The sequence below is a fragment of the Mytilus californianus genome, unplaced genomic scaffold (genome assembly GCF_021869535.1).
Source record: "Mytilus californianus isolate M0D057914Y unplaced genomic scaffold, xbMytCali1.0.p SCAF_5, whole genome shotgun sequence".
Lineage (NCBI taxonomy): Eukaryota > Metazoa > Mollusca > Bivalvia > Mytilida > Mytilidae > Mytilus > Mytilus californianus.
In genome coordinates, this window is record NW_026262701.1 from 100,404,426 (window position 1) to 100,421,243 (window position 16,818).

The 16,818-nt window shown below is 32.6% G+C and overlaps 1 long non-coding RNA gene across 2 annotated transcripts in view; it reads right to left on the reverse strand.

Moving 5' to 3' along the window:
* Window positions 1–291: 291 nt before the first annotated feature.
* LOC127702195 (uncharacterized) overlaps window positions 292–16,818 on the reverse strand; it is a 305,823-nt gene continuing 289,296 nt past the window's right edge. The window contains exons 1-2 of one of the 2 annotated variants that reach the window (XR_007982314.1): window positions 3,102–3,116; window positions 292–603 (exon numbers count right to left, since the gene is read on the reverse strand). This is a non-coding gene — a long non-coding RNA (uncharacterized LOC127702195). Of the gene's footprint in view, window positions 604–3,101; window positions 3,117–16,818 lie in introns of those variants that run through there. The other variant, XR_007982315.1, reaches the window with a different exon arrangement.

A 16,818-nucleotide genomic window follows, 5' to 3' on the forward strand; every position in this document is an offset into this window, starting at 1 on the left:
CAGTTTACACTTTTAATCAGGTTAACATGTCCTTCAGTTAAATAGTTCCTTGATCACTATTGACTAAGCTAGGCGAACCAAAAACGACTTCTGTAATTTACCTCTCACGTTTGAACAATTCATCAATACAAATGAAATAATTGCTTTTATAATTAGATTGATAGTAAAAACGCGTGAGACAACAACCCATCCAAAAAGCAGAACATTTTATAAAATATATATGAATTTAATATATTATGGACTGACATGTTTAAGAAAATAGACGAGGTCTTGCTTTTAATATTAGAACTATTTAATAAAATTGAGAATGGAAATGGGGAATATGTCAAAGAGACAACAACCCGGCCAAAGAGCAGATAACAGCTGGGTCTTCAACGCAGCGAGAAAATCCCGCACCCGAAGGTGGTCCTCAGCTGGCCCCTAAATAAAAATGTGTACTAGTTCAGTGAAAATGGACGTCATACTAAACTCCAAAACATATAAATGAACTAAAATTAAAAAACATACAAGACTAACAAAGGCCAGAGGCTCCTGACTTGGGACAGGCGCAAACATGCGGCGGGGTTAAACATGTTTTGTGAGATCTCAACCCTCCCCCTATACCTCTAAGCCTAATCAAAGAACAAAAAAGATAATGTTCAAAATAAGAAAGGTCTGCGCTGTCCAGTTTAAGGAATATAGGGTCAATCAACGCATTCTGTTTACAGAAACAATGGTCACGTGCGTAAAGAATTATAGTCACTTAAACTTCTCCAGTCTCGTATTGAGGAAGGGTGTCTGACCGAACTACAAATATTCATTAAATGCATTATCCAGTCTTCAGACAGTGCAAACACATTAAAAAAATAACAGTTGTCCTTTTCAACCCTCTGTGCCCATAGAACCTAGCCAATTGATTAAATGTTAAATACTAGTATGCAATTATTGTTTTAAATGTGGCTGAAATGTTTGACAGTTGGCTTGATAAATCAACGGCAAGTTTCTTCTAGTTGACTTGAGAAAGCAAGTAGTTGCAAAGGTGATAGAAATCTGTATGATTTATTTGCCAATCATCAGAAATTGGGTTCGTTCGTAAACAGTACGTCAGTACTTTAATTTTTACTCAAAAGGAAAAGGAAAAGGGTGTAGGCATGTAGGGGTATAGCTTTAACTAAGTTGCTTTCAACATATCCTATCAAGATAAAGTTTCTATATGCCTGCCAAGCATAACTTTTGTATGGGTCTTAAGTTTTGATAGGAAATCATATTGTAAGTTAAACCGTATTACTCAATTTTTACAGAATAATTGTTGAATGTTTTAATGTCTACGTCGAACTTCTGTAGTCGACGTGTTAATACAAGGTGGATTAAATGGTTTTAAACACTACAATAGTTTTTAAAAAGATTAATTTTTGGTAAAACACGAGAAACTGTATCGTATATTTTGTTTTGCAAACTTCCTATCTGAAGAGTTTAACTGTGAATGGTTACTTTATAAGATAAAAAATATTGTGAATGAATGTAGTAGTTCACTGGTTGATCACAAAATGCAACTCAGTCTATCCCCTCTCAATGGCTGTGATTAAACTTACCAAATCTTAAATATATACAAATATCTGTTATGGTACTAAATCCATACATATAAAAAAAAACACTAATACTATCAAAGTTATTTTGCTGTATATGGGAGTATATTTGAGTACATTCAACTCCCATTAACAAAATGTTTTTCTAAATACAGAGAGAAGATACATCTTTGATAAAATTTATTACGGACACTGAAAAAATAACTAGTAGTTGTAAACTAGTTTATCTAGCAACTGAGAAATCTAACTAGTAATTTTGTTTTTTCTTGTTATGGTTACCAGACTTTCCAGTCTAATTGAAAATTAGAACTCGGATTTCGTTACTTCATACGATGAAGTATAACGAAATCCGAGTTCTATATTTAAATTAGATTGCACTTTCTAGTTAATTTACTAGTCATCATCAGTCTAGTAAATTTACTTTCTGCCGAGTAAGATTTACTAGAACGACATGTAAGTACACCGACTGTTAGTTTAATTGTTTACCTAGTAAATTCAACAAGGTTTTCTTTGCGTGAGTTATATTGTGAGGAGCTTCACTTAAAATTTGGCCATATCATTCTAGGAGTCCATAACACGTCAACTTACTTGGGTAAGATTTCCACTATATTGCAGTATAGACAAAGGAATTGCTATTATATTGGTAAAACTTGGAAAACCTTTGGGTAATATTCCCTTTTTAAAAAAGAATAACATGCTTACCACAAGTCCATTTGTTTTTATTATAATAAAAAATAAATCAACAATAGTCCAGCATAGTATGGATCGACAAAAATCATATTGTATAGATATTTCCGACAGAGTGTGGAAAAGACACCATTTTGCACTTCTTAATGAATTACAACATATACATGAAGTTTAAAAACCATAGTGATATTAATTTTATGTCAAGATTTTGAGACACTTCACTTAAATTTTGCCATTTCATTCTTAAGTCCACGAAACGTCAATCAACATTGCAGCTACGTGGCAATTTTCCATAATACTTTAACATAGCCAGGGACAGTCTATACTAACAGTATAGAAAGTCCCTGACATAGCCAAAGGAATGCTGTTATATTTTTATCATTTCCCTATTAATAAAAGCTTCAAATTAGTAAGTGTAAAAATAAAGTTTTCTGATAATAAACTGAAAGTATGTGTATAATTTAGATATCCTGACTAATTACCTGAAAAAAATGTTTTACTTTGGTTAACGATCTTGAGCTTAAGACAATAAAATTGAGAATGGAAATGGGGAATGTGTCAAAGAGACAACAACCCGACCATAGAACAGACAACAGCAGAAGGTCACCAACAGGTCTTCAATGCAGCGAGAAATTCCCGCACCCGGAGGCGTCCTTCAGCTGGCCCCTAAACAAATATATATACTAGTTCAGTGATAATGAACGCCATACTAAACTCCAAATTGTACACAAGAAACTAAAATTAAAAATAATACAAGACTGACAAAGGCTAGAGGCTCCTGACTTGGGACAGGCGCAAAAATGCGGCGGGGTTAAACATGTTTATGAGATCTCAACCCTCCCCCTATACCTCTAGCCAATGTAGAAAAGTAAACGCATAACAATACGCACATTAAAATTCAGTTCAAGAGAAGTCCGAGTCTGATGTCAGAAGATGTAACCAAAGAAAATAAACAAAATGACACATCAGTCTAAAAAAGTTTAACAAGACTACGTCCTTCTTACCATTGATTACTAATTGAAGGTGGTAGATATATCAGAATATTCCCCGTCAATTTCGAGTAACATTTTCTAAAAATAAAATTGATTGAATACATTTTTTTTGGAAAATGTTATTGGAAATTCAAATACAAATAAGCAGTATATTTATTATCATGAATTAACCCACTTCTGCGATGGATCAGATCACAAGACCCATTCACTCTCCAAATCCGAACGTAAAAAAGATGTCAGAAAACAGATTGAAAAAAATCCGATAAAGAGTGTTTACATGTAAACACGTGTTTAAGGTCAAATCGAAAGTGAAAGTACCTGTCACGCTTCAGTTGGCGGAAGTTGGACATTCATCTGTAAGCATGCGTGGATATTAAAGCGGCTAAACTACAGATTGAAATGGGTAAGAGGAAAACAAAACAATTTTTATCAATATTGTAGCATGTGTTATCTTGACAGTTAACACATAAACTAAAAACCCAATCTTTCTTATGACTCATAAAGTTTTGGTATTCTTCAAGTCAAATTATCTGTTGTTTCAAATGAAGAAAACCGGGTTCACTTCCGTGACATTTGCCACAGTGTCAAAGGATGTAAATGGATTAAAATGGTTTTCTGGCTTGATTAATGTTATTGATTATTAAGACATTCAGACAAATACATCTACGGAATCCTTGAATCCATTAAGAAGCGATATTAACCAGTTTTATTAAGCAGGCGGACAGTGAATCATTAACAATCAATACTTTCACACCCAGACAAGTCGTTACAAAATATTAGAGTTGCCTCCCTTACCATAGATGAACATTTTAATTTTTATGATGCTTTGAATAATTCCCTTTGTATTTACCATTCAAAATCGTTCTTTATATCTTAAGAAATAAATTATGAGATATCACAATTTTAAACTTGAAAATTTGATGTCTCAAAAATATCTACATCACGATGTTTTATCATGTGTTTTTCCCTTAATGACCCTTTGTCAAAAGGGGCATTTCATTTAGCTTCATAAGTATGCCATATTACTGTTTTAGGCCAAAATAAATAAATTGTGAGTTTCCGGTTTCCTGACCCTACCTCTGTTTCTGACGCCAACCCTAAACATTTTATTGACGATAGCCGATAGGAAAACAAATTTTTTAGATCGGGATCTGATTGTTCATCTAGAATACTATTGATCTTCAAAGCGTTTGATGATTTCGACTTATACTCATAAGTGAAGCTTATCAAGAAACAAGATTTTAAATTAAACAAGCATGGCTTGTTGTTGCAGTGGAACTGTAGCTTGTAGGTACTTATGAAATTTATTGATAATTTGCGGACCATCAGCACAAATCAGAAAACATGATAAAGACCTTTAGAGTAACGGTTCCGCAGAATTGCTTGTCGACAACTGTGCCGGGAATTAGCCATGAAATTATGCGCAATACGATCACATGCATGCAAAAAAATATAGACATCGATTCTAGATAGTGGCGAAATGATGAACCTATAGACGAAACAAATACGAAGCTGGCATATTTTTCTAAACTTCTTTGAACCAAAAATTAGAATCGTTCCCAAGGTTAGACGGTACCTGTCGGTGAATTATAGACAAACATACATTTGTATTTAGAGTGTAACCTGTTCAACTAACTGCTAAAATTAATCCAGCTATTGTTGTAAAAAACGCTCTCGCGAATGTTGTACAGAATTGTGCTCAAGACGCAGCATTAATGGCTGTAAATGCCTTTGAGAAGTTGAGTTAATGATGGCAGGGGGCCACGGGGGGAACACTTCCTATATACAAGGTGATAGGACATGCCACTGGAATAGGTCACATTTTCCAGCTTGAAAATATGTGAATAGGTGGGGAAAACTACAGTACCATTCAAACGGATCAGCTCTCCTACACCCTAAACCAAGGAAAATTTCGGAGTCACTCGGAGAAACTCCGATATTCCTCCCAAAATGTTGGGAGGAATTTAGGAGTAATCTCTCCCGAATCGTGTAAATGTTAATTTTGAAAGCAAGCTCACTCCCAACACCGAGGAATTAATTGCCCTAATCCTACTTTAATCTATACCGGCACACGACTGATAGGATAATTGGATTACCTGACGTCATAAACAATTATATTTCCGGTCTACTGTACCAGTTTCAGTGTCAAACAAGTGTATAATTTTAAATGTTTTTTTATATAGGATAAGTTTAATTTTTTTGTTAAAAATTGCTTGAAACAAATAAAAGATTTAAAAGCAAAATGTTGTTAATTCTTTCAATTGCATTAAAGTTTTATAAAAAACATTTACGAAAAGTGACATACTTGTGTAAAAATAAACAGAAACTACCGCTGATTAAATGTGAGCAGTTTAAAGAAAATTATGTGACTCAAAGTTTAGTATATGCAAGTAAAAAAGAAAATATTGTTCACCATTCGTTATGCTTAATAAGTCTATGGCATTTTCTTTTTACGATTTGTTGGCATTAATTTAGGATAATAATACATTTCGGCTACAACAGGAATACTTCCACAGCTGCATTGACTCGTCTTTGCATAATATTTATTTACGCACAATGAATGTAAACTTGTGTGTTGTATTTTGGACAGCACTTGATCTTAAAAGATTTTAAAAGAAATTAATTTGCCGTGGGAAGACAATTCCACAATACACATCTCAGTGATCAACAGTGTGTGGTTGAACTTGAACTTGACTTCGCTCACAATATTAAATTCCAAAAATAGCTGACATCAATTTTATCCATAGCAGAGATCTTTATATGGCGGGAAATAATATCACGTACCAGTAAACTCAGGTGACCTCTCTGAACGACCGTGGAAAAATTCATTCAGGTTTTTAAAGTTGCTTTGTTTTAATGATTGACATTTTTGTACATTAGTATTGAGGCTCTAGAAGGTCCTTTAACAATTGATTAACCGGAATCTAAAATATAATCCTTTTCCTAATAAACGAACACGCGTCTTCTTTAACTATTTTATTTTTTATGTTTTATCAGTCAAAACCGGACGTAGAGATGAACATTAGTTATACGTCCATGGTCAACAATATAAATTTATTGTAGATGAAAACACGATGCATGTCGTTACTTAAGTTGGGTGTTGGTAGAGATCCTCTGTGAAAATGTGTAGATCGTTAAAATCCTGTCCACTTATTTATTCTTGTAGCATCTGGGTACACGATATAATTTCATTTTAATATTTTTGTTATAAATATTTGATTTTTTTCTATAGTAATTGTTGAAATAGTTCTTTTTTTTTCATTTCGCCAAGGACTTTTAACTAGCAGTAAAATACGGATTGCGCTCATCCAATTTAAAAAAAAAAATAATTAAAGATCAATAACAGAGATAAACGCATGATTTTTTTCCGTATAATTAATTAAGTTGTGAATGTTGTGTTGTGCCTGGGCGAGGAATTTCTCTCAGCGTTTTGTTTTCACGAATAAAGGGCATGCATACAAAACTTATTCCCTTTGTTCAACAGAGTTGTCACTTTACAGTTTCTTTTCGGAATTCAAATAATTCAAGTCGGTCATGTACCGAGGTAGTGAAACATAATATTTTACATTGCAAAATAAATATGCACCTGAAATTGCTTACTGAGTAAGTCATAAAAGATTCTAATTGTGGTAAAATTGTCTTTGTTGAAAGAACACAAAGTATTACCTGACCAGACTATAATAGAAATTCAATATAAGTTTTTTCTTCATATTTTTCTTGGTTTGTACGTTTTATTTCTAATGACAATGACATAAGGCAAAAACATATAAGAATAATTATCTTATGCTGAATGATAATGTCACATCTTTATCTGTCAAAGAAAGGAAAACATTTGTTAAAATTTTAATACCGTGTTTTAAAAGCACACAGGTGCAATCAAGATCGATTAAATGTACATAGGTAAATAATCTGGCTAATCCGATTATGTTGACACGCGTCGTTAATTTTTAGGACATCCAATGGGCAATAAACCAATTTACAGCCACACGGTGTTGGGAGAGAATCTTTGGAGGAAATTGGGAGTATAATCCGCGGTATGCGGTGTGACTCCGAAAAACACAGAAATCGAAAAAGAAGATCTTGAAATCGATTCGTTTAAATGGTACTGTATCAGAAATATATGATAAGGTCAATAAAGTTCCCATAGAATACTTGTTATATGAAAAGCTCTTCCAAAATCATATTCTGTCTAACATCAAAACACATGTTTATATATCAAATAAAGAGTGTGCAAGGGTAGAATATTGTCCCTCGAAACATCATAATCAACATCTTCTTTGCATTGGTTCACAATGTTTTCAAGGGGTAATAATCTGCTCCCACACATACCCTATGTGTAATTTACATTAAGTTTGACTAGGCCATACATAATAATATACCATTATTTTTCACTGCCGTTTTTGGTTCAAGATAATTTATTGGCAAGAACATATTCCCTATTTTAGCCCATGAAATACATAAAATTTGCATTAAAGTTTATTGTCATTTTTCTGACACAGATCTAAAACAAAATTAAAAATTAATTTATTTATTTTGGCCTTAACCACCTATTCAACAAATCTCAAAAGTTTTTTTAATACTTTGACGCCAGAAATTAAAAAAAAAGATATAATTATTGTATCATTGAACTTTTTTCTGGTCAGTATATAACTAAAAAAGAAATTTAAACATTCAATTGAAACAATTTATTACTTGCAGCAGTGATGGTATTTTTGCTGCATACATTTCAATTAGCCTTCAATTTCTTGGGTTCTGGTCATTAAATTCCAATAGAGGACGGGACATGTGTCATTTGTATTTTACCTTAATGTAATATTTAAGTAACATGTGACATGTTGACCGTGTACCAATCTAGGTTGGCAAGACGATAGAAAAACTGAAGAAGGCCAGTGTCCAAAACGTCTAAAAAATAGCTTAATTACAGTACAATAAAACAATATTTAACAGAACCATATTTTTTACATATCACATGTTTGCGTGTGAGTAGGTGGGAAACTTAATTATGCATATGAAAGCTATTAAATGAAAAAAAATTAAGTTAATCCAGTTATCTCATTTTATTTTGAGCTTTTACTTGAAGAAATGGAAGTGAACTAAATACTTAGGGAAAGGATGATTGACAAAAAAGTACACAGATTTCATATACATGTATACCATCTATTTCAAGTTTATTGCTGTCAAGTTAACATCCTGAATTTCAAAATGGGTGCTTTTAAAACAAAAGTAAAGTTTCTTATCCGTGTGTTATTGCATTGCAAAGCCCAAAAATAGGTCTCACTCTGCATTTCCCTCACTTTAAAAGATGCACTGTAATTAGTAAATGGAAAACCTATCAATGTTATGGATAGATGTATGAAAAAAAACTCACCAAAGATACCAGGATTATAATTTTAAACACCAGACATGTGATTAGTCTACAAAAGACTCATCAGTTACACTAGAATCAAAAAAATTTAAAGGCCAAATAATGTATGAAGTTGAAGAGCTATGAGGACCCAAAATTCCAAAAGCTTTTTTGAGTTACTGTCAGTTCATAAAATCCATTAATGTATCAAAAGTAAGAAGTAATCATTTTGATGTGTTGTACATGTGACCAAATTTATTGCCTTTGATTCCCCAAGGGTTACCTTGATTGGATTAAATGCCTTTAGTAAGTCTATAGACCTTAAAAACATGATCAATATAAATGTCAGACTGGCTCAAATAATTTTTGGAAGCCTAAATAGCTTTGTACTGGTAACCTAAAAGAAATACTTGCAAGATTATTCTAAATACCTAATATGTAAACTAGTGAGGATAAAAAAAGTCAAATTCTACCAACATCCAAAAGAAAACTGTTAAATGTTAACCACAACAATATATACTCATGAAAAATGTGGAAAGCAATATGAAAGATCTTATTATTTTTACCATTCTTCAAAAAACGGTATCTTTTCCACCAGTTCCTTAAAATAGACCCGTTAATCAAAGTGAAAACTATAGTATCCCTTTTTTATTCATTTCTGGGTTAAGCTTACGAAAGCAAGAAGCCAAAAGTGAAGATAGAAGATGGCTAAACATTTGAAGCCGAAGGTGTATATTAAATCAAAAAAGGTAAACTTCTGTCATTTGGTCTCTGGTGAAGAATTGTCCCATTGGCACTATACCACATCTTCTTATTTTTATATATAAACTGAATAGCAAAACCTTTGCAGTTAACGAGTTGATCATCGAGACAGGCCATGTTGCAAGCCCTGTTTACAACTTGGGGAACATTATGTGTTCTGGTCTGTGGGTCTCTACATGTATTAGTCATTTCATCCCATTTCAGGTTTAAGTTTGTTTAGTTAGTTTAACATGAAGTTGTGGTCCCATTAACTTGATACTAAGCACACATGTTTATTACTATTATCACATTTTGTCTCACATTATGTTTCCAGCAGCTGCAGCCATCAACAATAAATGAGTTTGTGATAAGGTCCTGTTTATGGGGAACCACTAGACTAGTGGAAATGTAGGTCTATGTCATAATGATATTTGGTATGCAGTTGTATTAGTATTGGCACCTATCATTTCCATGTAGATTATTTGGCCCTGTTCCCTCAGTCATGGTCTATTGACTTTGAAACTTTTGCATTGTTTACATGTATAAGTTTGTGATTAGGTCATTTTAGTGGAACATCAAGTGGAAAGTTAATGATATTTGATATGGAGTTGTATTAGTATTGGCACATTTCATTTATGAGGAGATTATTTAGCCCTACTCTTTCAGTCATTGTCAATTGACTTTGAATGATTTGCCTAGTTTACATGTTAAAGTATTGCCATTTTAATTTCAACATCTGCTTTATATTATCAAAATTAGATAAAGGCAAGACATATTTTAGTGTCGGCAGTTTATTACAAATAAATGCAAAATTAGGATTTTTACCCAGATTTCACGGTTGTGGGGTTATGCTGCTTATTCTTTAGTTTTCTATGTTGTGCTTGTCTGCTGATTTTTGTCTTTATGGTTGTGCTTCATGTTTTGTCACAGCATTGTCATTTAGTCATTGACTTCCGAGTTTGAATATATCCCTTTGGTCTCTTCCGCCTCTCTTGCACTGATCAGGTTAAAGTTTGGATTCAGGTAGGTTAAATTTTATAGTTTATGATAAAAAATAATTTTATGTGCAAAATCATTTAATTGTGCTACAGGTATACACCATTTAGAAAGATTCAAATACAGATCTATGTTACTTGACAATTTGCAGCTGTACATGTACATGTATGTAGCAGATTTATCCATGAGGGCATTACACTTAAAGGGAAACTTCGCAAAAAAATGAAAAATTGATATTATGTTCGTTATGTATAAAAAAGCACAAATTCATAAATATTAAAGTTTTATTCTGCTAGATAAGAGATCACCATCGATTTTAAATTTAGAGTATCAATTCTCCGCATGCGGCCATTTTGACATCCTCCCTGAATAGAAACCACGATATATCTATAAACCACAAAGTACCAAAACAAGCAGTAACCTAACGTAGCCGTAATTGAGTGTCGATATCTTGTCCAGCGTACGGTTGTTTTATCCGATAAGGGAAGCATAAACAGTTTCCCGGGTCACAAAAAAGATTATAATAGACATGGTTGTGCAACCTTTCCTAACTAACTTGATACGGAAAATGTAATTATATATATTTTTTTTTAAATAACTAGTACTATGGTCTGTCGTTTTAAAACTGTTTTTTTAACTAAGTTTTTGAAACAAGAAATTTTAATGGAAATTAGTTTATAGTAAAAGTTCAAAGTCATAAATAAGTGTTCCGTGTATAATTGTTTTTGAAAATCTAGTTTGTTCATAATTCTTTTATGTAATAAACTTATTTAAATAAATTCGGACCTTCCCTTATCTGATCACTAGCATGGCTTAAGAAATCCCAGAGGTATTGTGAGGTGACACGTCCAGGTATTCAAGCGATTTCCTGTCGGGCTTTAAAACTCTTATTACACAATTACGTAAAGCAAGTTCGTGCATCACTTCACTTCTGAGGGTATTGATCAGTGTACACGGCCGATAACTTGTAACTTTCCATTTTGAAACTATCAGGTGTAATATACATCTATGTCTTGCGTGTCTGATAGTGATATACTAGTCATTACTAAACTCATACGCTTGTTTATAAATAACCTTTCTGGTGTAAAGAATGATATTTATGAAAATCTAAATAATTCCAAAAAAAAAGATTTGATACAATAAAAAATCTATTTACATATTTTCCAAGGGTAAATTGGGGAAAATGTAAGTATATACTCGTTGTCAATAAGTATGGACATCTTGAAACATACAAATATTGATTTAACAAAATGTACGCACTTGTCGATCATTGGTTTATACGCCTAGATAGAAGGTTACGGAACTATAGATAGTCGCAATTTAGAATATATACATGTAAATTGAATATACGAGAGAAACATCCAGAACCAATCTGATTTAAATACAGTTCGATATATTACTTGCTTTGGTTCATCGAAGTTATGGACATAGTAAAACCACAGATTTATTTTTCAATAAGATTATTTTGAACAGTTTAAGAAATTAGTCATCATCACAATTTTTGGGTATAATGTATAATAATGTGAACATGGTTCTAAAAGTACCTGATGTCAATTTTCCTGTTCCGACATGCATGTAATATATATGCCACTGGACGTACACTAATGATCCCCAAAAAGCCTATTTGAAGAAATAAAGAAACTTCACTGCGGATAGACTGATAGTAGTTGTATTAACGTCTGGTCAGCTAGAGGGTTGATTCATTTATTTAGTTAGCTTGTGGTGGTAATAAACCATTCCCAATATTGCACTTATGCATAAAATATCAAATGAGAGTATTATAAGAGAAAATATAAATACGAAAAGTCGCATATCTGGTACAAAAAGTCTCACCATGAACTATATGATTTTACGTACGATTGTCATTCTTAATCGAAATAACGGACAGTCATTTAAATACATGCATATGTACGCTGTGAAAAAAAGGGGTGTCGCAGTTGCAAAGTATTCATCATAAATCTATTTCAAGTTTATACTTTCCTGTTATTTTTATAAGTTCACGCAGAGACGTGTATACATCTCTAGCTAACGACAATCAACTATATAAATATCTGAATCTGATGTGATTTACCGTTCATGTCTTTCTTTTTCTCCTTTTTTGTTATTTTGGCAGGAATGTATACATTGTAAGATATACTGTTCCCAGATTTGGGGAGGGGGGGGGGGGGGGGGGGGGTTGGAGTTCATGTCTATAGAAAGTTACAAAATAAGAACGGTGTATTTATGAATTTGCAAGAAGAATTCTGTTCTTGGGCGTAGTTTTCTTTCTTTTTTTTAGTTCAGTGACTTAAATTGAGAAAAAAAAAATCTAGTCAGAATTTAAATTAAATCGTTCCGGCAATCCCTCACCTAAGACGCCTCTAAAATAAGGAATGGTCATGCTTCGCAATCATCAAAATTTTTGTTGCATTGGTATATTCTGTATCAGTAGTGATTAACCTTGACATTTCCGGGTATAACAGAGCTACTTGTATATTACCTGTATGTGGTTAGGTGATTTTAGGTGACGTCCCATGAGGTCTTACGTATACAGGTTCACATTTATAATGGTTTCTGATATAACAATTAGGTTTTATGACATTCACACTTCTGCATGTTCTGTATACCAAATTTTTATCTTTTTTTCAGACCGAATGAGGATGTGAATATTTTCCAGGAAAAATATTGAGTATCAAATTAATTTCGGGATTTTTTTCTTTCTTGGTATTAAATCACAGAAATTTAAAGAATATACTGCTTGTCCGTTTTAGAAGTTTTCTTGTCAGTTTAAACAGACGTATATATGTCTCTGAATGAATGATAAGTCTTGCAAAGGTACAAGATATACAGCACATTGAAAATTGATTCCGCCGGTCTTTCTCCATTCAATAGATTGATTCTGTTAATTTTTTAAAACATCGTTGGTCAAATAGCTAAAGAATTTATACGTTGTGAGATTTAGAATATTTTAATCACGGCATTCCCGATTAGGTAAATGTAGATCGCTTTGGACGGACCAAACTATATTTATGTAACTGATAATTTTCTCTGCACATTTAAATAAATATTCAAGGTTACCGATGATAATTTGAAATAGTACAGTTTTGATTTATACGCTCGTTTTCGTGAGCCATTTTTATCTATGAAATTATTTAATTGAAAGTAATTCAGAATTTCGATTTTACAACACAATGATCACTTATTTATTAAAAAAAATTGAGCTAACGCAAAATATTAAAAAATATAAAACGGCGATTCAGTTATTTTGCCACCATATTCCTCCCCAGATAATAAAACAAAATATCCTGTCTCAAACCCGCACTTCTGTTTTATCCTTTTTTCCCCCATGTTTTTCATACAACGGTGAACCCTTGAGGCCAAACAAAACTCTTGTGAAGATCAAAAGATTAAAATTACATAATGCTAATCTTTTAATAACCGTGAATTTAACCACACCTTTACCAGGTGGTGTCAGTATAATACACATGCATTGTATTTACACAGTACTAGACTGAAGCAAGGATTTGTATAGTAAGACAAATCCTCGACTGAAGTAATAAGGTGAGAATACAAACATGCATTTTTATTACACTATCAGTTATATATGTTTGTTCAACATATCCGTCGGAAAAAAAAATCTTAAAAACATTCTATTGTATGATTTACTTTTATTACTTTAATCATATCAGAAATCCTTAAAATATAAAAGGTGCATTTTAATTTTAAAAGTTGCACGGCTGATCACTTTTCTTTCTGAATTATTAGTTGGTTAATAGCTACGCCAAAAGTCTTCGATGCGCTTTAAATCACGTTATAAGATGATTAATGAACAAGACTTAAAATGAGATTAATCCACTCCCGGCATGCTAAAAGACTTAAACTACGTCACAGAAGTCAGGAAGTTCGAATAAATAAAATTAATAATTCCCAATTTTCTTCTTTATTAGTGTTCATATCCAGATAAAACTTGGTGAATATGTTTTTTATGGTATTATGAACATAATAAGATGATAAGTAAAAAATCGTGAATTTTCCCTTTAAGATATTATCTGCGAAATGATATATACTGCCCCAGGGATTATATTGGTTTAGGGTTGATACACAATGTTTGAAATAAAAAAAAAACATTTTGTACCTTAAATAATTATTTTCTCTTGACATTTTGTTCTGATACAAATAAAAATAATATATAAGGGGTTTGATAAAGCCTTTGCAGCCTTGAGTAATATCGATTACCAAGTACATGTACATGACGTCATACATATTAGGGGTTTGATAATAAAGCCTTTGGAACGTTGATTGATATCTATATCATCACAGATGGCTGTTATAGCAGGATTCCCATTGATTGTAATACACATACAATTTACTTGTATTTACTAAAGTATATAATAAATTTCAATAATTTAGGAGGGGGTCTTTCAGCAATTGAACCTTACATTTTATGTAATGGAAAAGCATGATAAATGCAGGATATCCGAAGAATTATATTTAATGACATCTTGTTATATATAATTCTGCAATCCATGATGTAGGCACTCTGCAAACCAGAGCCTTTAGACTTACTAATATGTTTGTAAATATATACATTGAAGATGTACACCTCACATTGTGTATCCAATCCATTCAGATATTTTTTGTCTGTTTTAGCTGTAGTTTCCTTCTTTTGGTAATTATGTAGAAATAAAAATAGTATTGCATTTTTTTTTTCATTTTGTTTACTTGTATTTATTACTCATGTTACATTAACTGAGAACATTTTAATGTTTAACAAACACACATCAAAAAGATGAAACAAAGATAAAATTTTGTTTCTTTAAAATTTACTCAACCAGGAAACCATTGGTGTAACATTAACCATGATAACAAGAATATTTTATCATATTTATCATGGCACTGATAACAAAAAGGTCATGGTGAAAAAAAAACATGAAAAGAAATATTTTGGGATATAATTTATTACATGTCCTTGTACATGCATGCATCAAAGCCAATCACTAACATATAGTTCGAGTCTTTAATTTACATTTCGTATCTCTGATTTATGGGATTAATCTACTACAGTACTAAGGTAACGTCAGATAAATATGGATTTTAATACGACTATATGTATTCTTAGGTGCATACATGGACTTCTATTTGCTGTATGACGCATTACGCCTAAAAATACATTTATATGTTTGTTACCTACTGTCTTAAATTTGTTGTATCTACTCTATTAATGTTTATTACTTGCGTTGTTTTGAACAAACACAAAGTCAGACTGTGTTCCCTTTAGAAAAAAGTGAATGAATTTCATAAGAACAGAAATGTAATTTTATATCTCACTTTTCTGGCCAATTCATTGTAATATTGTAATCTTAGAAAGATTAGGCCACACCAATTTGATTAGTAGTTCTTTGGATTTTCCCGCTCCTGTTTTGAAGAAATTGACTTTATTATAAAAAAAAAATAAGTACCGCTTCCACCAATTTTTGGGCCGCATGCCGCTCCAAAATTAGTTTATCCTTGACATTTTTTTTTTTCTCTTAGACGTTTTTCTCGTGCTCTGAGCGATTCAAACGCACGTGTGATAAATCGATTTGTACATAAAAGGTCAAAAATCGGGATGCCAACATGAAGTTGTGTCAGATCATTGCCGAGGACACACAGTTATTTGGAGTGCATTTCGTTTTACCTGTTCTAGGAGACAAAAATAAAAAAATCTTTCGTTAGATGACCACGATCACATCAGTACTTGTTAGAACCATTGTCATCCCCGATCATTGTTTCAACACACATAGTCCGAGATTACTCCGACGTCCAACAGCTGTTTGCCAGACAAGATGGGGGGCTGTTGCGGGGGCTGTTGTCCCACGGCCCCAGCTTGTCTGGCAAAACAGCCGTTGGACGTCAGAGTAATCTCGGACTACAACAGACATAGATATCTAGAGCTATCTGTCTTGGATGAAATTAATATTAAATTCACATGAATTTTTGAAAAATGACAGATTTATCTTATTTTAGTGAAACTCCATATCCCCTTGTTAGTCTATTGACATGCAATCAGAACTCTTTTGTAAGGGAAAATTTAAGAGTTCCAACATTCGAGACCAAAGTGGTGGTATTGGGATTGGCATGCTAATAATAATTAGGGATGTGTTATTGGTGCAACCACTTCCAGTTTGAAATACATTAATTGCAGGTTTCAGGGGCAAAAGGAAAAAAGTATTTTGCTAAGTCAGAATAATGCATGTGAATGTGGTTAAATGTATTTTAAGGGAATAGATATAGAAAGATGTGGTATGAGTGCCAATGAGACAACTCTCCATCCAAGTAACAATTTATAAAAGTAAACCATTATAGGTCAAGGTACGGCCTTCAACACAGAGCCTTGGCTCGCACCGAACAGCAAGCTATAAAGGGCCCCAAAAATTACTAGTGTAAAACCATTCAAACGGGAAAACCAGCGGTCTAATCTATATAAAAACGAGAAACGAGAAACACGTATGAACTACATAAACAGACGACAACT